The sequence below is a fragment of the Lissotriton vulgaris genome, chromosome 1_1 (genome assembly GCF_964263255.1).
Source record: "Lissotriton vulgaris chromosome 1_1, aLisVul1.2, whole genome shotgun sequence".
Taxonomy (NCBI): Eukaryota; Metazoa; Chordata; class Amphibia; order Caudata; family Salamandridae; genus Lissotriton; species Lissotriton vulgaris.
The window spans coordinates 630,439,230-630,457,016 of record NC_141685.1 but is presented as its reverse complement, the minus strand read 5'-3'; positions in this window follow the sequence as shown (position 1 = coordinate 630,457,016).

Genomic DNA, 17,787 nt, shown 5'->3' with positions numbered 1-17,787 from the left:
TAATTACCAATATACAGGTCGGGCCAGAATTCCAGTTGGTGTGGGTGCTGTGGATGCCACAATATGTTCAGCAGTACCACTATTCTTAAAGGGGTGCCTACAAAAAGACATACATTACCACATAGTGCCAGAACCATTGCCTGCCATTGATGCCCACAATATGCTAGACATTTTCATCATTATATCAGGGTGATCATTATGATAAGGGTGGACATTGTTGTGCAATGGAAACCCATCATATGACAATAATTACCACTATACTGCCAGGTCACCATATTGCCCTGGGTAGGCTCTGCTATTCCATGGAGGTGCACAGTATGCTGTGACTGAACACTATTCTTTTAGAATTTAGAATTCACTGTGCTATTTTAGGATTGTAATTTATGAACTGCAAGTAACAAAAGAATCTCTGTGACAAAAGCAGTAACCAACTCAGCTATTTACATACATTCCAGTTCTGTGATCGGTATGGTACCTGTCTTTTGATACAGGCATATTAACCCTCTGCATTACTTGATGCTGAGTCACTGGCACTAAACAAAACGTGCTCTTTCTCAACCAGGAACATTAATCACCTGAGTTATATTAATATTTGTATTGATGCCTGATAACTATCCAACAGACAAGGAACTCTGCAGTTGGTGCTTTCAAACCCATTTGTTTTTACTAAATACACAGCTCTCCAAAGCTTATCACAGGGTGTGGCTGGAGTGTTCGCACTATCTTAGAGCCAGCACTGAGTAGACCTAAAACAAAGAGTCACTCGCCTAAGCCAGTTAGAGCAGCGAAATCAGCAAGCGTTTCCTTTTTTTTAAAAACTTTTTTTATTGACAACACGAGAGGCAAAAAACAAAAACAATATCAATATTAACATCACAATGGGAGCATTAAAAAAAGAAAAATGTAGCAGAGAGAATATACAAATAATTTCATAGAGCAAACACAAAATATAGATTAGAAACAGGCATGGCGGTGACATTTTTTTTTATTCTGAGACAAAAAGACATGTACAACTTGTTCAGATTTTTAAATGACATTACCCCAAGTGTTTTCAAATTTTCTTAGAGACCGGACACCCTTGAGTTTAGCCAGAGCAAATTCCATAAAGTGAATCTCGTTGACCAGAGACCACAAGCTATTATTAATTTAGCACAGGATAACAAAATAGTAACTAAGGCCTGCTGGGGGAGAGTGACAGAATGGACATCTAATAGTACCATTGACGCCGAGAGTAAAGGTGGTCTTTTCAGTTTCAATTTCAATACTTTGTCTATAGCAGACCAGAACTCAGATAAAACCGGGCAAGAATATAACATATGTTCTAGATCGGCTGTTTCTAGATTACATTTTGGAAATTTAGATCGGTCGCTGAAGAGAGTATTATTAGACCATTTGGAAATCCTTTCTGGGGTATGATACAGCATGCATGATGGCTTAAATTGCTGTAGTCGTAAGCTTGAAGAATGAACCAAATTTTTAAGATTAGAAAAAGAAGAAGCAATTTTATTCGAAGTTATGTTGAATCCTAGCTTAGAGCTCCATTTCTCAGCTAATTTGGTACAGTCACTGCTCTTATAGGTATTGAAGCACCAATATCCTTCGCTAATTAAAGATTTAGGTTTGATTGAATAGAGACAATTCCAAATATCAGAGTCTAAACTTTCACATATTTTCATCTTTCAAACAAAAAAATCATGAATCTGAATATACTTGAATCTCATTGGATCCGTCAATTGGTATACATTTTTCAGTGCCTCAAAATCCAAAAAGCCATTAGAGCCATAATGATCCCCCATTGTTTTGATGCCATGGTTGGACCAAATATTTGTCAATCCGTCATTAAAAATCTCAAGAAGGCCTGGATTTCCCCATAGTCGCATTTTGGAGTGAAAGAAAGAGGCTTTACAGAATGACAGAATATTAAACTAGATTTTCGCAATATCTTTAGCGGTCTTAAATTTGACCGTTTTGTAGTAATTGGGGTCATTATGTTTTAGCAAAAACATTTTAGAATCTGAATTTAGCATAATGATATGAAAATAAAGTTGGGAGTCAGAATTGAGCAGAGAGCGTAACCCACCTAGGAAGCTAGCCCAATAATATAATTTGAAATCAGGAAAATTGAGCCCACCGCTATCCAAGGAGCCCTTTAGTAACATCAGAGATCTACGAACCTTCTTATATCCCCAGATAAAGGCACTGAATATCCCATCAAGTTTTTTAAAGAAGGAATTACTAAGTGCTAATGGTAAAGAGCGAAATAAATATAGAAATTTAGGAAGCACTTTCATTTTGATCAAATTGATTCTGCTGATGATGTTTAGGGGGAGCTTATGCCATTTTTTTAAAGACAAATTTGTGGACTTCAAAAGAGCGTTGAAATTTACTGTAATGACCTCATTGATTTTCGCTGAAATTTTAACTCCTAGATAGGTGGCGATCCTGCAGATTCCAGAGACTGCCGCCAATGGTTGATAATTGATGACTATTTGCGTCTTGTTTGTATTCAATTTATATCCTGACGCGTCTCCAAATCTGCTAGCCGCAGTTTTTATTCCTTCTAATGCTTCTACGAAATCGGTAGAATAAACAGCGATATCGTCCGCATAGGCAGTAATTTTCAGTGAGTGCAGACCATATCTAAACAGTGTTATTCGAGGCTGAGTCTGTAGAGCAGAAAGGAATGGTTTCATCGACAGAGCAAAAAGCAGGGGTGATAAAGGACACCCCTGTTGGGTGCCTCGAAAGATGGAAAAGATGGAAGAGGTCAGCCCAGCATCGCCAATACCAGCCGTGGGATTGTCATATAGCGCTCGTATCCATTTAACAAATTGGCCCTTAAAACCCATAAAAGTCAGTACAGACCAGAGTCCCACCCCACTCAGTCGACAGCTTTCTCAGCATCTAGTAAGATCATGCTGAGTGGGGTGGGGTCTTTCTCAACTATGTCAAATGCCGTAATGGCCGTGTTAATGTGGGCAGTAGTATCTCTTCCCATTACAGAGCTGTGCTGTTGTGAATGAACAATGTTTTGTATGAACTGAGGGAGCCGGAGAGCCAGGATTTTCGCAAAAATCTTAGCATCGGTATTAATGAGTGAGATGGGTCTGTAGGACTCGCACTCGTCAGCCGGTTTTCCTTTTTTTAATGAGAAAGACTATTTTGGCAATATTCCAAGAATTAGGTGCCTTTCCTCTTTCACCGATAAGTCGAATCACCCGGGAGAATAAAGGAAGTAATTCCTTCATGCATATTTTATATAACTCCACTGGGAAAGTGTCTTCCCCTGCTGCTTTCCCTGAAGGAAGAGATGAAATAGCTTGCTTCATCTCTAACAGAGTAATCTCTTTGGATAATTTATCTAACCCAGATATATTATAGTTTAGTTGGATGTTGCAATTTAAGTAATCAAGTATTTTGGCTGAACTAGGTTGTTCTTCCGGAGTATATAAGATTTTATAGAACTTGACAAATTGGTCGAGTATCTGCACAGGTTGATCATATACAATATTATCGGATCCTCTGATATTTTTAATCGTAGTGACAGCTCTGTCGTCCACTACTTTATAAGCCAGAATTTTACCAATTTTATCTCCGCTTTCATTATAGGAAAATTTAAATTTTTGTAGTTTAGCACTGCCTTTTTCGAAAAAAAATGATTTTAAATTTGATTTTAGGCACCAAGGTTTAGCTCTAAATCAGCCACATTAGGAGAGCCATTACCAAAAGCTTCAGCGAGAAGTAGTTCTAGTGCCAAGATGTCAGAAGTCAATTTCTTATTTGTGATACGGCGCTCCGAATTCTGCCTGAGGATATATTGTTGGGTGAATCCCCTGATGCTGGCTTTGCATGCATCCCAGACAAATAAACAAGAAGTGGAATTTAAGTTAAGTTCGATGAAATCGCTAAGATGTAATTTAATTTGTGAGACACATCCTGCATCTGTTCACCTACCCACCCCAGAAGTTCCATATCCAATCAATCAAAAATAGTATGATCTTCGATGTTTGAGCCGTAAATCACACACAGCACAAATTTGCGATTTCCTATGGATAGTTGGGCAACTGCCCAGCAGCCATCCTTATCTGTAGCGGTTTCAAGAGTTTCTGCTCTGATTCGTCTATCTTTGAGGATAGCAACACCTCTAATTGAAATCTGTAATGCAGAGGTTATTATGACATCATATCGATTGAGTAGTTTCCTGTCCTTACATGCAATATGTGTCTCAGATAAGAACACAAAATGAGGATCGTATAGTCTAAGTTCTTCAGAAACAAGTCGCGTTTTATTCTTATTATTGAGACCCGCGACGTTCCAGGCTATGCATCTTAACTTAGACATTAAAAAACTAAAATTAGATAACATCTGTCATTCTGCTCACGAAACAAAAAGAACAAACAGAAATAGCTCCATCCCATTGTGTTCAATAACTCATCCTCTTCCTCAACGAGGCCTCCTCCGAAGACCCTGGGCCCCATCCCACCCACTACTCCCTCCCTCCACTCGGAAGGGAGCACCCTTCTGTGAATTGCTGCCACTGAGAAGGCAGCTATCAAGAGAAGCAGCCTAAGGCCTACCCCACCACCCAACTACCCCGTTAGCAGTTTTATTTTTGCTTTGAAAGAAGACAAGAAAAAGAAAGGGAGAACGGAGAATGGGACCATGTTCCCGTCTCTCGTTCTCAGAGTAGGAAAGAGAAATCAAAAGAAAAAGGAAATAGAAATTAAAAAGATAAGGCTAACTTTATAAGCACTGGAACCATGCTTCTCTGCCCCTTCGGTTAACCAAATTTTAAAAGCATATTTTCAGCTTCCTTCTCATCGAGAAAGAAATAATTGTGGCCCCCCTTAATTACTATAAGATGGGCCGGCTCTTGCAAAAACACTTGCCCCCCCTTAGCTTTAAACGGATCGATGAGTTTTCGTAGCTTCCATCTCCGGTCCATAGTGGCTTTACTCATATCAGAGCGGACAAAAAGGGACATATTCTCAAATATAACAGGTGAATTGGGGCGTGCTTTCAACGAGACTGATTGTCTTAAAAGAAAATTGCCAAAATAGATGAGGTATGGCCTGGGAAATTTACTCTCCTGATTCTTTTGCACTAAGGGGAGATAGTGGGCTCTCTGAAGCTGAGAGTCCCAATCCCAGTCAGAGAGTTCTTGAAAAGCCTTATGCAGTAATTTGACAAGATATGCCTTTGGGTCCGATCCCTCTGAGCCTTACGGGACGCCAAAAAGTTTCAGATTAGATCTTCGTTGTCGGTTTTTCCAAATCTTCTATCTTCAGCTGTGAAGATAATATCTGATCATTATGTTGTTCCAGAGACAATTCCCTGCAAGCTGATCCCTTCTCAATGTCTACGACCCTTTATTGAAGTTCCACAATACCTTTTGTGATCCCGCCTAATTTAGATGTCATCTCTTGCAGTGAATTCTGCACCTTGTTGTTATCTTCCCGCAACTGCAAGACGTGCTGTTGTGCCTCCATATGGTGGCTCGCTAACGTTTGTAGGATAATATCTAGCGGAAAAATGACGGACTCCTGATCTCCGAAAGTATTTAACCCTGAAGCTAAAGCAGGAATTATGGAGTCCGGAATTGTAGGAGCAGAGTGAGCATGATTTGAGGGGGGCATAGAAGAGTCCATTGACTCTGATATTGGCTCTCCTGAAAGTATTAAAGAGCTTGAAGACGCCGAATTGTGACTAGTGGGATCAGATATAACCTCCAGTGATGTTAGTGCAGTAATACTTGTAGAGGACACAGCTGGCGTAAGGAAAATGTTATCCTTACCAGGCTTCCCATGAGGGAGACCACATGGTAAAGCAGAACAAACATTCGCTGATTCAGAGTCAGAGGGACTAATACCTGACGATTGCAGGGTCAAGTTTTTTATGAGTCCTTTTGCCTGTATCTATTTCCTTAGGGGGCTTTTTTCGATTAGCATGACCTTCTTCGGAACAAAGGCAGTGATGATGATAGGTGGTACACCCTCGGTATTAATCGCTTTCCCTCTCTTTTTTTCGATTTCGCCTTTGATTTGGCTTTTCCCCTTTTGCCAGCCAAGAATTTACCCGTATCCGAGGAGGGATAAGTGGAGGAATTGAGACCCTCTTCGTCTTCCACTTCAGCTACTGCTTCTGCTCCGACTTCACCTTCTTTGGTTTTGTCGGCCTCACATTCCACCTCCTCATACTCTCCATTAGAACCGACCCCCCCTCCTCCTCATCTTCCTCAGTCCCCACGATGGGAAGAGCGATGGACAGATTGGTGCTGGCGAAGGTGTCCTTGGCACTGGGTGCGGCATTTGTTGTGATATTTGCAAGCTCAGGAACCAATTCACTGACCATGACCACACCGTCTCTGCATGCCCCTATCTCTCGACTTTAAAAACTCCAGATGGAATTGGAGAGTCAGTTGAGCAGGCGTTCATTTCACCTGAAAGAACCTGAGGGACCAAGCTGACCCCTCACTGTGCGACCCACATCATTGGCACTGTCATTGCCTGCCCTGCCGACACAGGAGTTATCAACCCTCATAGTCTCAGTAGAATGGGCAGTAGAAAGAGCAGAAACAGTAGGTAGCGTGACAGCACTAAGATTGTTAGTGCTAGTGTTAGTGTCAGTTTCAGTTTCCGATACAATTCCTGCCCGGCCCCCACCATTACTCATAGGCAGCATTTCCTTACTTATTACCTCAGAAGCTAGCGGGTCCATGATGACAAAGACTGGCAGGCGTATGACTTTCTTACCCGCAGGTGAGGATGAGGGTTCTGGGACTCGAAGCAGAGCCACAGCCGTGGCGGAGTCCGTGGAAGTCCCGGCCAGTATAGCCTTTATGGGCGTAGGGGGAGCCGCAGCAGATTCTATGATAGCATTTTTGTTGCCGCAGGCAGCTCTCGGCAGATTCTTTGGTGACATTTCTCCCCGTGTCCGCAGCTTCGAGCCCTCGAACAGAGAAGCACCAACCACTCCTGCAAGCAGCGATGGAAACCCTCGGTGGAAACGCAGCCCCGACCAGCCGAGCACCGACCTGCAGACCAGCCGCGGGATGGAGTGCAGCGTAATCCGCAGGGAGCACCAAACCAGCCACGACCACAGCATTCGCCGTTCACGGATAGCCAGAGATGGTAAGCCACAGAGAGAGTCGGAGGGGCACGGTTTGAAGTTGGAGTTTGCGGAATCAAAGTACACAGGACTCAATGCAGGTCTGTAGGAAAGCACTTTGTTTTTCGCCGCCGTTTAGAAGACGAGAGATATCTTCTAGTCTTTCAAGAAGCCATCAGTTGGGTAGGTGGGAGCCATTAGCTAGGCTGCTGCTCCTCGGCGTCCTCACTCCGCCATCTTGGGAATGGAAACAGAAAAATCAGCAAGCGTTTCCGAGCCCAGCATGGCACCCTGACAACTTAGGGACTTACAACACTTCTCACCATAAGCACTATGAACAACAACCATTCGACGACAGAGATGCAAATGCCTGATGGTTAGCCCAAGGGAAACTGCGACCACCTTGGGGCAATAGCCGTGCATATTGATAGAGTATTCAAAAGAGACAGCAGGAACAAAAGATGGACATGATTAAAATCAACCTGGGCATGTGAAAGACGCTGCGATCAGTGTTAGACTGAAGGACAAATGAAATAAGGGAAATAATATTCCACTAAAAGTGCCCTCTTCCCACTTTGGGTGTTATAGGGTCCGCTAGGCTTTGCAGCACCAGCCATAGTATTTATCCTAACTTTGAGATGTCCTTAGTAGATGTACACAGCACTAGAAGGTAAGGTAGAGGGCATTCATTAGCCTGTATTCCTAACTGTTAGGGGTACGCTGACACTGTGTATAGTCACATTTGTTGTTATGTGATAGTTATTGTGAAAGAAAATCTGGCCCTTCCTGTTCTCTTCCTTTTGCATCTAGGAACGGGCAGCAGGTTAAGGTAGGCTGATCTGAGCTGACAGTTAATGGTATAGTGATGGATTCTGGAAGTTATGGCATGGAGGGATTTAAAAACGAAACAGACAGTTTTAGAAATGGATCTGTGAGCTACCGGGAGCCAGTGTTTCAAGGGTTTGATATGACAATGTCTAGGTTTACAAAAAATCAGCATGGCTGCTTGGTTTTGCACTCTTTGCAGTTAATGAGTTAGACCAGCAGGGAGTCCAGTGTTAAGAGCATTGGCATAATCTATACAGGACATGTCTATTTCACTCCTTCACTGTTTACATGGTTGTTTCCTCACTACTCCCAGCTGCAGTATAATGACCACTGTGGTGTAATGGAGGTTGCCAGAGTGTACTGTGATGGTAAGGGCTTTCTACTAGCCACTGCATCATATCCTATGCCTTGGTTGCTGATGTGCAGGAATGGCAACTAATTTTTATCATTGTGTTCGCTACTCCATGATGTATAGAACAGTGATATACTGTTAAATACCACTGTGTTACAGTTGATTTGGATTTTGCACTGGAATTCCTGCATTGCATATATTAATTACTGCGTGATGTACCTGGATTGGATTCAGCACAGCTTTTGCACAACCCAATTCTAAGAAAACATGCATTTGTGTACTTGTGTTGTTTCTTAAATATGACTTATTGCTTGAATCACCCTTGCACCACGCTACTTGACCTATGCCCTAAATGTCTTATGGTGAGTCACACCTCGGCTATACAACTGAAAGGCTTGCAGGCAGTACTGTGTACAATGGCATACACTATTTGTAGGGCTAGCGTGAGCCAGCGTGGAAGCGCTGGTCTGCGAAGAGCCGTGGTAGATCAGTACGGAGAGAAGCTTCACCCACTCCCCCGCCCTTATTTTTCCTTGGCTTGTCAAGTCAAGTCATGGAATTTATATAGCGCACTACATACCCAGAGGGTTTCAAGGCGCTTAGGAAGGGGAGGAGGATTACTTGTCAAATATCCACGTTTTGAGTTGCTTTCTGAATGCTAGGTGGTTCTGGGTAAGGCGAAGGTAGGCGGGGAGTGAGTTCCATGTTTTAGCAGCCAGGTATGAAAAGGATCTGCCTCCCATGGTGGTCTTGTTGATGCGAGGTACAGTGGCGAGGGCTTGGCTGGAAGAGCGTAGTTGGCGGGAGGGGGTGTAGAAGGACAGTCGTGAGTTGAGTTGAGGCTTGTGTGATTGTCCTTTGTAAATGATGTCTTCTGATTAATTATGAGGCTTGTTAGTCCCTTCTTAGTACAGCCATGTCATCATTTTTATCCTCCCATGGCCACTGGACCCTTTACTTAGTTGTCACACCTTACGTGTTCCATTTTATTTTTTGACTTTCTCCTACGGTAGGCATGACACGCGCCATGCCCGCTTTCGCTTTTGCAGCAGAGACCTACTTGGCATCAGAGAGGGTTTGCTGACACCGTGCGGCCTTGTGTTCTTCAAATAGAAAGTTACGCTGCTTAGGAGCAGGGGACTGCAATTCGCTAGTAAAGTAGCACTCTTGTGGGTGTTGCTTACTGTCAATTCCTAGTCCCAGCCTCTGGCGGAGCCACCAGGAACGTGGCTGGGTACCAGGCACAGTAGAGATTGCAGGGAATCAGCAGGCGGTAGCAGGTAAGGTTATACGTACAAATTGCCATCTACTTCCATGACATTGTGCTTATACTCTGCCTTTTTTGCCCACTCCCTGCCCCTTCTGTGTCCACACAGATCCTTTTGCTCTCATGCTACCACTCTACTCCTTGACCCTCCTGCTCACACAGTACCTCCTGCTCATACTCACACACTGGCAAATCTGCTCCTTGTACCATCTGCAAATACACTTCCCCCTTTGCTCATGCACTGCCCCCTCTGTGTACACACTGCATCACTGCACTCTGCCCACTGTCTTCACACTACCCTTTTTCATCACACTCCCTGCCGCTTTTACTCACACATAGTCCTTCTGCTTCCTGCACCTTCTGCTCTCACATTACCCCTCTGACACCTACCCCTCCTAGTCTCACATCCCCCTTAGTTCACACACTACACAATAAGCTCCCTGCCCCTACTGCCCACAGAAAGGGAGGAAAAGAGGAGGAAGAGAAAGAGGAAACAATGGCAAAGAGAACAAGCATTTGTAATGCAATTTGTCTCTTATTTACGCGAGTTTAAGCTATTGGCATTGTAAATGACAATCCCTTTTATTTATGTTTTTAAAACTAAAAATAAAAATAAATGGCATTATCATTTACAATATCAATAACTCAAACTTGCATAAATGCGAGATATATTGCATTGCAAATGCTTGTTTTTCATTGGTGACACTTATTGAGGTCTTCCTCAAACAGATCAACACACTTCCTGTTCAACATCACAAAATCTTTATAACCGTTATTCAAGGAACTGAATCTTAACAATCAATGTGAATAATAATATAAGAATTCTTTGATACTGAGTTACTTTCAAATCAATACATAAAATCATCTTTAAAATATCATTAACAGTTATATATAGTTTATTCTTGATTATTTCTTAATGATAATTTGATTACAACTTCGCACAAGAAAGTTATGATGAACTACCTAGCTTTGCTGCATATGAGAACATGTGATCCTTTGATGTAGAAAACTTGAAAAATACGGGGAAAATTGAAAAAGTCAAGGACACTCATTATCAGTGTCTTCTGTTTCACCAGCAAGATCATTTGTGCTCTCATCTTAAGTACCAGTTAGGGAGATATGGGAAGCTGCACCCAAATCAGGATTACAACGTATCCACAAAAATATTGGATCCGGCACAATTTCCATACACATATTTATTTATTTATTTATTTATTTAGTCCTCAGATAACCTCCATAGAATAAGCATCTTCTCAGTCTTAACTATACAAATTGCTTATGTCTTAGGGTGTGATCTCAGTGATGTTCTTGAGAGACCCAACCTGCGCTATACATCATGCGCTGACCAAGTGGTATAATCATTGGGCACACTATTCCAACCACAACCTACTATTCAGTGTCTTATAGCCTCAAAAATAACCCAACCTCATTTCTTTTTCTATGGGAGTGAACCTTTCGATCTAAATCTCTGAAGTATCTCACAGTATTCCACCAGCCCCTCCATGTAGGAGGTTCCGCCTGGCGCCAATTCTTACATATTTCGCTTCTGGCTAAGAGGATCAAGTAGAACACAAGTTTACTTTGCAGTCTCGTAAAGCCCTCCATACCCACTGACGGCTGCACATTGCCAAACAAGATTAAAGATGGGCTTACCTCCACTCCTTTTCCCAATGCATCTGACAAGGTCTTACCCACATTGCCCCAGAACTCTTTCAGCAGTGGACAAGTAGCAAACCTGTGGATGTTGTCCGCCTCCTGGGATCCCCACCTTGTGCTTCTGGCTTCTCCATTACCTCTCATTTTGAACAACTTGAGTGGGGACCAGTATATCTTGTGAAGTGTGAAAAGGTGGTTTTGATCAATGGGTAAAGCATATATAAATGTACTTGTTATTCATTTTTCAGCTCCTCATCCGGCAAGCATTTCTCCCAGACGAAATAGGGGGGATCCAACTTCCTGTCTGCTGCCATAAGGAGATAATTATACCAAAGCACAACTTCCTTTTTATCTTTGGGTTTTGATCTTCAAGGTCGTCCTCCATTGCATTGTCCGTAGGTAAATGCCACTGTTGGTTCTTACACCACGTTGACATTTGGTAATATTTGAATCTAGATAGAATGTTGTTAGTTACATTCCTCCAACTATCCCAGGGCAAACAGTTGCTTCCTTCCATTATATAACCCCACCGCACGATGCCCGCTGCTTTTAGCGGTTGAGATAAGGCGTCTCAATCAATCAATCAGAATACTTGTAAAGCGCGCTACTTACCCGTGAGGGTCTCAAGGCACTGAGGGGGGGTGGTGCCGCTACCTCTCGAAGAGCCAGGTCTTGAGGAGTCTTTTGAAGGCGAGTAGGTCTTGGGTCTGCTGTAGGTGAGGAGGGAGGGTGTTCCAGGTCTTGGCGGAGAGGTAGGAGAAGGATATGCCACCGGAGGTTGTTCGTTGGATGCGGGGGGACAGCAGCGAGGGCGAGGCTGGCGGAGCGGAGCTGGCAGGGGGTGGGGGTAGAAGCTGTGTCTGCTGTTCAGGTAGGCTGGTCCAGTGTTGTGGAATGCTTTGTGTGCATGTGTGAGGAGCTTGAAGGTTATCCTCTTGTTGATGGGGAGCCAGTGTAGGACTCTCAGGTGGGGGTGATGTGGCTGCGGCGGGGGATATTGACGATCAGTCGGGTGGAGGCGTTTTGGATGTGTTGTAGTCCTCGTAGGTGTTTGGCTGGGATTCCTGCATAGAGTGCATTGCCATAGTCCAGTCTGCTGCTGACGAGGGCCTGTGTAACCGTTCTTCTTGTTTCAGTCAGGATCCACTTGTAGATCCAGCAGAGCATGCGGAGGGTGTTGTAGCAGGAGGAGGAGACAGCGTTGACCTGTTTAGACATGGAGAGGGAGGAGTTGTGGATGAATCCTAGGTTGTGTGCATGGTCGGTAGGTGTTGGTTCTGTTCCCAGTGTGGTCGGCCACCAGGAGTCATCCCAGGCTGAGGGGGTGGGTCCGAGGATGAGGACATCCGTTATTTCTGAGTTTAGTTTCAGACGGCTGCTCCTCATCCAGTTGGCGACGGCCTTCATTCCCTCGTGGAGGTTGGTTTTGGTGGTGTGCGGGTCCTGGTGAGGGAGATGTCGAGCTGGGTGTCGTCGGCGTAGGAGATGATGTTGAGGTCGTGATGTCAGGCCACTTGTGCGAGGGGGGTCATGGTAACGTTTAACAGTGTTGGGCTGAGGGATGAGCCCTGGGGGATGCCGCAGATGATGCCGGTGGCTTCGGATCGGAAGGGCGGGAGGCGTACGCTCTGGGTTCTACCAGAGAGAAAGGACGTGGTCCAGTCAAGGGCCTCCTCTTGGATTCCGGTTTCTAGGAGGCGTGTCTTTAAAGTGCGACGGCAGACCATGTCGAAGGCGGCTGACAGGTCGAGGAGGATGAGGGCTGATGTTTCGCTGTTGTCTAGTTGGCACCTGATGTCATCTGTGGTGGCGATGAGGGCTGTCTCAGTGCTGTGTTTTCGTCTGAACCCAGACTGGGACGGGTCCAAGATTTTGTTGTCTTCCAGGTGGCGGGTCAGTTGCATGTTGACGATTTTCTCGATGACCTTTGCCGGGAACGGGAGCAGGGAGATGGGCCGAAGGTTTTTGAGGTCCTTGGGGTCCGCCTTGGGCTTCTTGAGGAGGGCGTTGATTTTGGCGTGCTTCCAGCTTTCCAGAAATGTCGCTGTTTCGAAGGAGATGTTGATAGCCTTCCGTAGTTGGGGTGCGATGGTTGTGTCTGCTTTGTTGAATACGTGGTGTGGGCACGGGTCTGATGGAGATTCTGAGTGGATGGAGTTCATGACCTTGCGTGTCTCGTTGTTGTTGACGTTGGACCAGGAGGTCAGTCGGTTGGCGCAGGTCGTGTTCACAGGGGAGGTGGAGTCTGTCATGGTGTTGAAGCTGTCATGGATGTCAGCGATCTTGCGGTGAAAGATGATGGCTAGTGAGTCGCACAGTTCTTGTGAGGGCGGTAAGTCATTGGGGTTGGCACTGGGGTTGGAGAGTTCCTTTATGATGCTGAAGAGCTCCTTGCTGTTGTGTGCATTGTTATCCAGGCGGTCTTTGAAGGAGGATCTCTTGGCTAATCTGATGAGGTGCTGATGTCTGTAGGTGGCGTCCTTGTGGGCTGCGTGGTAGTCCGGTGTGCGTTCGTGGAGCCATGTCTTCTCCAGTTTCCGGCATGCGCGTTTGGAGGCCTGGAGCTCGTTGGTGAACCAGATGGCTCTCTTGTTGGTGTGGCTGTTGGAGGGTTTCTTGAGCGGGGTGAGGGTGTTGGTGCAGTCGTCGATCACTGTCTGAGGTTGTGGGCTGCGGTGCCTGAGTTGGTGAGGTCGGTGGTGGGTTCTTGGCGAGGGAGGTGATCAGCTGGTCTTTGGTGACTTTGCTCCAGCAGCGGCGAGGTAGCTGTTGGGTGCAGTGGTACATGGTTGGTTTCTGGAAGGTGAAATGGATGCAGCGGTGGTCGGTCTAGTCGAGTTGGGTGGTGTGGTCGAAGGCGACGTGGGTGCCTGTGGTGAAGACAGGGTCCAGCGTGCGGCCGGCAGCGTGGGTGGGTGTGGTGACGAGTTGTCTGAGGCCTAAGTTGGCGAGGTTGTCGATCAGGTTGGCGGAGTTGGTGCAGTTGTTGTTCTCAAGGTGAAAGTTCAGCTCCCTGCGTAGGATGTAGTCCGTGGAGGCGAGTGCGTGAGTGCTGGCGAGGTCGGCGATGGAGTCCCTGAACTGAGCTTAGGGTCCAGGGGGTCTGTAGATTAATGTTCCTCTGAGAGTGGTGTTGGGGTCTGTGTAGATCCGGAATTGTAGGTGTTCGGCGCTGTTGAGGGTGTCATCTGCGTGGTTGGCGACCTTGAGGGTGGACTTGTGGACGATGGCTATTCCTCCTCCGATTCCGTTGGCGCGATCCCTGCGGGTGATCTTGTAGCCCTCCGGGATGGCTATGGCGATGTCGATGTCCACCAAGTCTCGGTCAGGAAGGCCACTTCTGGGGCGGTGGTGTCGAGCAGATACCAGAGCTCGACGGCGTGTTTGCATGCGGAGCGGGTGTTGAAGAGTATGCAGGGGAGGTGGTTGGGTCCAGTCCTTGGAGGTTTGGTGGCTCTGTTGACGGTGTAGCTGCAGGTGTGGCAGGAGAAAGGTCCGTGGGTCCATTTTGGGGCGGCCTGGAAGCAGGTTTGATTTTGGCCGGTGTTGACTGCGTAGAGGGTGCTGGCGTCGTAGCGGAGTCTGGTGTTGTGGCGTTTGCGGGGTCCAGGGGTTCTGGCGCTGGGCGCAGACAAGGCGGGGACGGGCGCAGATGGGCTTGCCTTTGGGTCGCCTTCGGCGCGTCTGCTGCGCGGCTTCCATGAGAGTGGGAGAGGGAGGGAGGAGCAGCCTAGAGGAGGGAGAGGGGTGGCCAATGGGAAAGCAGGGGGGCGGGGATGCAGGGGGGCAGCAGCGGAGAAGTGCTTACGGCAGGAAAAGGCGGGCAGCAGCCGGAGGGCACCGGCGGAGGAAACCTGTGAAGGAAAAAAGAACAGTGACACAGATTAGGGTGTAGGGAACCAGGCAGCAGGAGCAGAAGTGAGCAGCACAAGAGTCAGTCACGAAGCAGCTGGCAGCCATGGGTATACAACCTTTAGCACGCAACTTTTAACACGCACTAACATTACCACGCATCTGTTACATAGCATACCATTACAACGCGTAGCACTTTCAGGCGATCTGACTTAGGGAATGGCTAGTGAATAGGTTAATTTACTATCCAATAACCTTCCCTAGTGTCCACGGGGACTGGTGTTGGAATAGTAAATTAAACTATTGACTATCCAGCACCCAAAGCACTATGCGTTGTAAAGTTATTGCGTTGTAAAAAATGTGTGGTAATGGTATGCGTGGCAAAAGTGTGCGTGCTAACATCATACATCCGCAACCGTGTAGTGGCGTGGGGAGCAACCTGCCTGCGAGCAGGGTCAGAGGTCGCTCAAAGGCCTCTGGAGTACCTGGGCAGTCCCACAAGGTAGCCCATTCACTATAATAGGATATGCCTAGACTTGAACGGCAACCAAACCATAATTTGGCAGCAGCGTCATACACATATTTTGTGAACAGAATTCTGGCAGAGGGAACAGTTTTCTTTAAACTTTGTGATCCACACCTGCAAAAAATATTTCCGAGTCTGTGAGTGTGAAGATTTTGTAGTAGCACACAGCAGTACTTTTGATTCGATTAGATGTCACAACCAAACCATCACAATAATAACTTTGGGCGAAGCACTACGCTACGCTGGTGGAGTTTGCGAAGTTTGCGCAACTTCTCACTATGGGAGCTGCACGTAGCACAGTGCAAACACGGGTAGTGCAGCGTAGCGTAGTGCAGCGCTCATTTTTTGCTTGTTCGCGGTCCTGAATGTCATGTTCGCGACCGCGAGCAAGCAAAATGACATCCCGGCGAGATTCTCAAAGCGGGGAGGTAAGGTTTCTCATTGTCAGTGGTTGCGTATGCTGGCGACCGCTCTCAATGAGAAACTAACAGTTTGCGTTGAGAAAGCTGCCGCTCGAGTAATAATCTACTCGAGAAGCAGAAAACTGCAGCTCGCACTTTGCAAGATGCCGTTTTCAATGATTGCAGTGTCGGATGCATGTCTGCACTGTGCAATTATTGAAAACGCATCGCACAGTGCGAACATGCTACTACGCAGCTCACGTAGTGCTACGTGAAGTTCGCGTAGTGCGAAGTGCACTTCGCGTAGCTTCGCGTAGCGCTACTTCGCGAACTACGCCCACCCTTACACAACAACTATTATTTCAATTGTTTCTAATACATCTTTTCAACTTATTGTGCATTATAACTGCTTTACTATTTCCGCTTTTGGTATATTTATCGCTCGTTTATATCAAATAAAAATGCAGTTACAAGCACTATCATAATGTCCTACGGAGAAATGTACACTTTTTGTTACTTAATTTTCTTTGAATTTCGGTTTCATGTGAAATGTTCACACTAGCGAGCAGCAAAACTTTAAATTACTCCTCCTACCTAAAATAAATGTTGATTGTTGAATATATTTTTTTATTGTGTTAATACAGGTTCGTGGAGAATTCTACTCTATAGTAAACAATATTTGCAAAGTTTGCAAAGCATTAATAATCTCAGCATTGAAATACCTTTTCTAAATTCAGAGGAATTTATGGAGGTTGAGGTAAAGATGTCAAAAATAACAGGATATCATGCACGCATTGCGAATATTATAAAAGCTGTGGTTTACAAATTACATAATTCATGATTTTCCTAACCGACAAGTTGGGGTTATACTTGGAAATGTTTGGAGAGGCTTCATAGTTCCAGTAATGAATAATGCAGGCAACACATGGCCTCTTTGAACTTTGCAGCTGAATCGCACTTGACAAACCAAAACAGCTCATTAGAATGACTGACAAATGTGAGCAACCATCAGTACTTTACCTTGAAGGAATTTTGTGAAATACGGATATACTTATTAAACTAAAGTTGTTCTAAAGATTATCATTTTTACATATTGCTACCATCGAAGTACTCAAATGAACACTAATGCATTTTTTCCTCATAAGATTATTAAATAAGATGGGAGTGAAAAAATTCAAAATACCACTGCTATTTTCAGTTGGACGCATACTTTTCTGTATACAGTCCCCTGACCTATTTACATGTTATTAATATGTATTGAATCTAAAAGAGCTTATTTTTTTACAGTGCTGTGAATGGTAGAGGGTGGAGAGAAATGGCAGTGGTTGTTGAGTACAATATCCGCTAATTACATCAAAATTACACAGGTTTCAAGCAAAATATTTTCAAATACATAAGGAATTGTCATCTAAGCACAGGCGGCTATTCCCCTATGGCGGAAGAGTGTTGTCCCCTTTTCAGCAGTGAGACATGAAACAATTATAAAACGTGGTTTATTATAATTTTATTTTGTTTCCCGGGGAGAGGTATGCACAGTTATCAGTGTGCAAGGTTGTTTGGCCAGCCCTATAGAGCCGGCCAAATAGTCATGCGCACTTTGCATGTTCTCCAAAACAGCCTGGGTGGAGAACATGCCTAGGCCCCCAGTCTTTAGCTGAGCGCCGAACCACAGCGCTCTTGAAGCGTTGTGATAGGCTGTGTGAGTCTGGCTGGTTTCTGCTTCCTGGTGGAGCAGAGGGACATCCAGGACGGATGACGAGAGACGCAGCAATAAGGTAACGTTTTTTATTTTTATTTT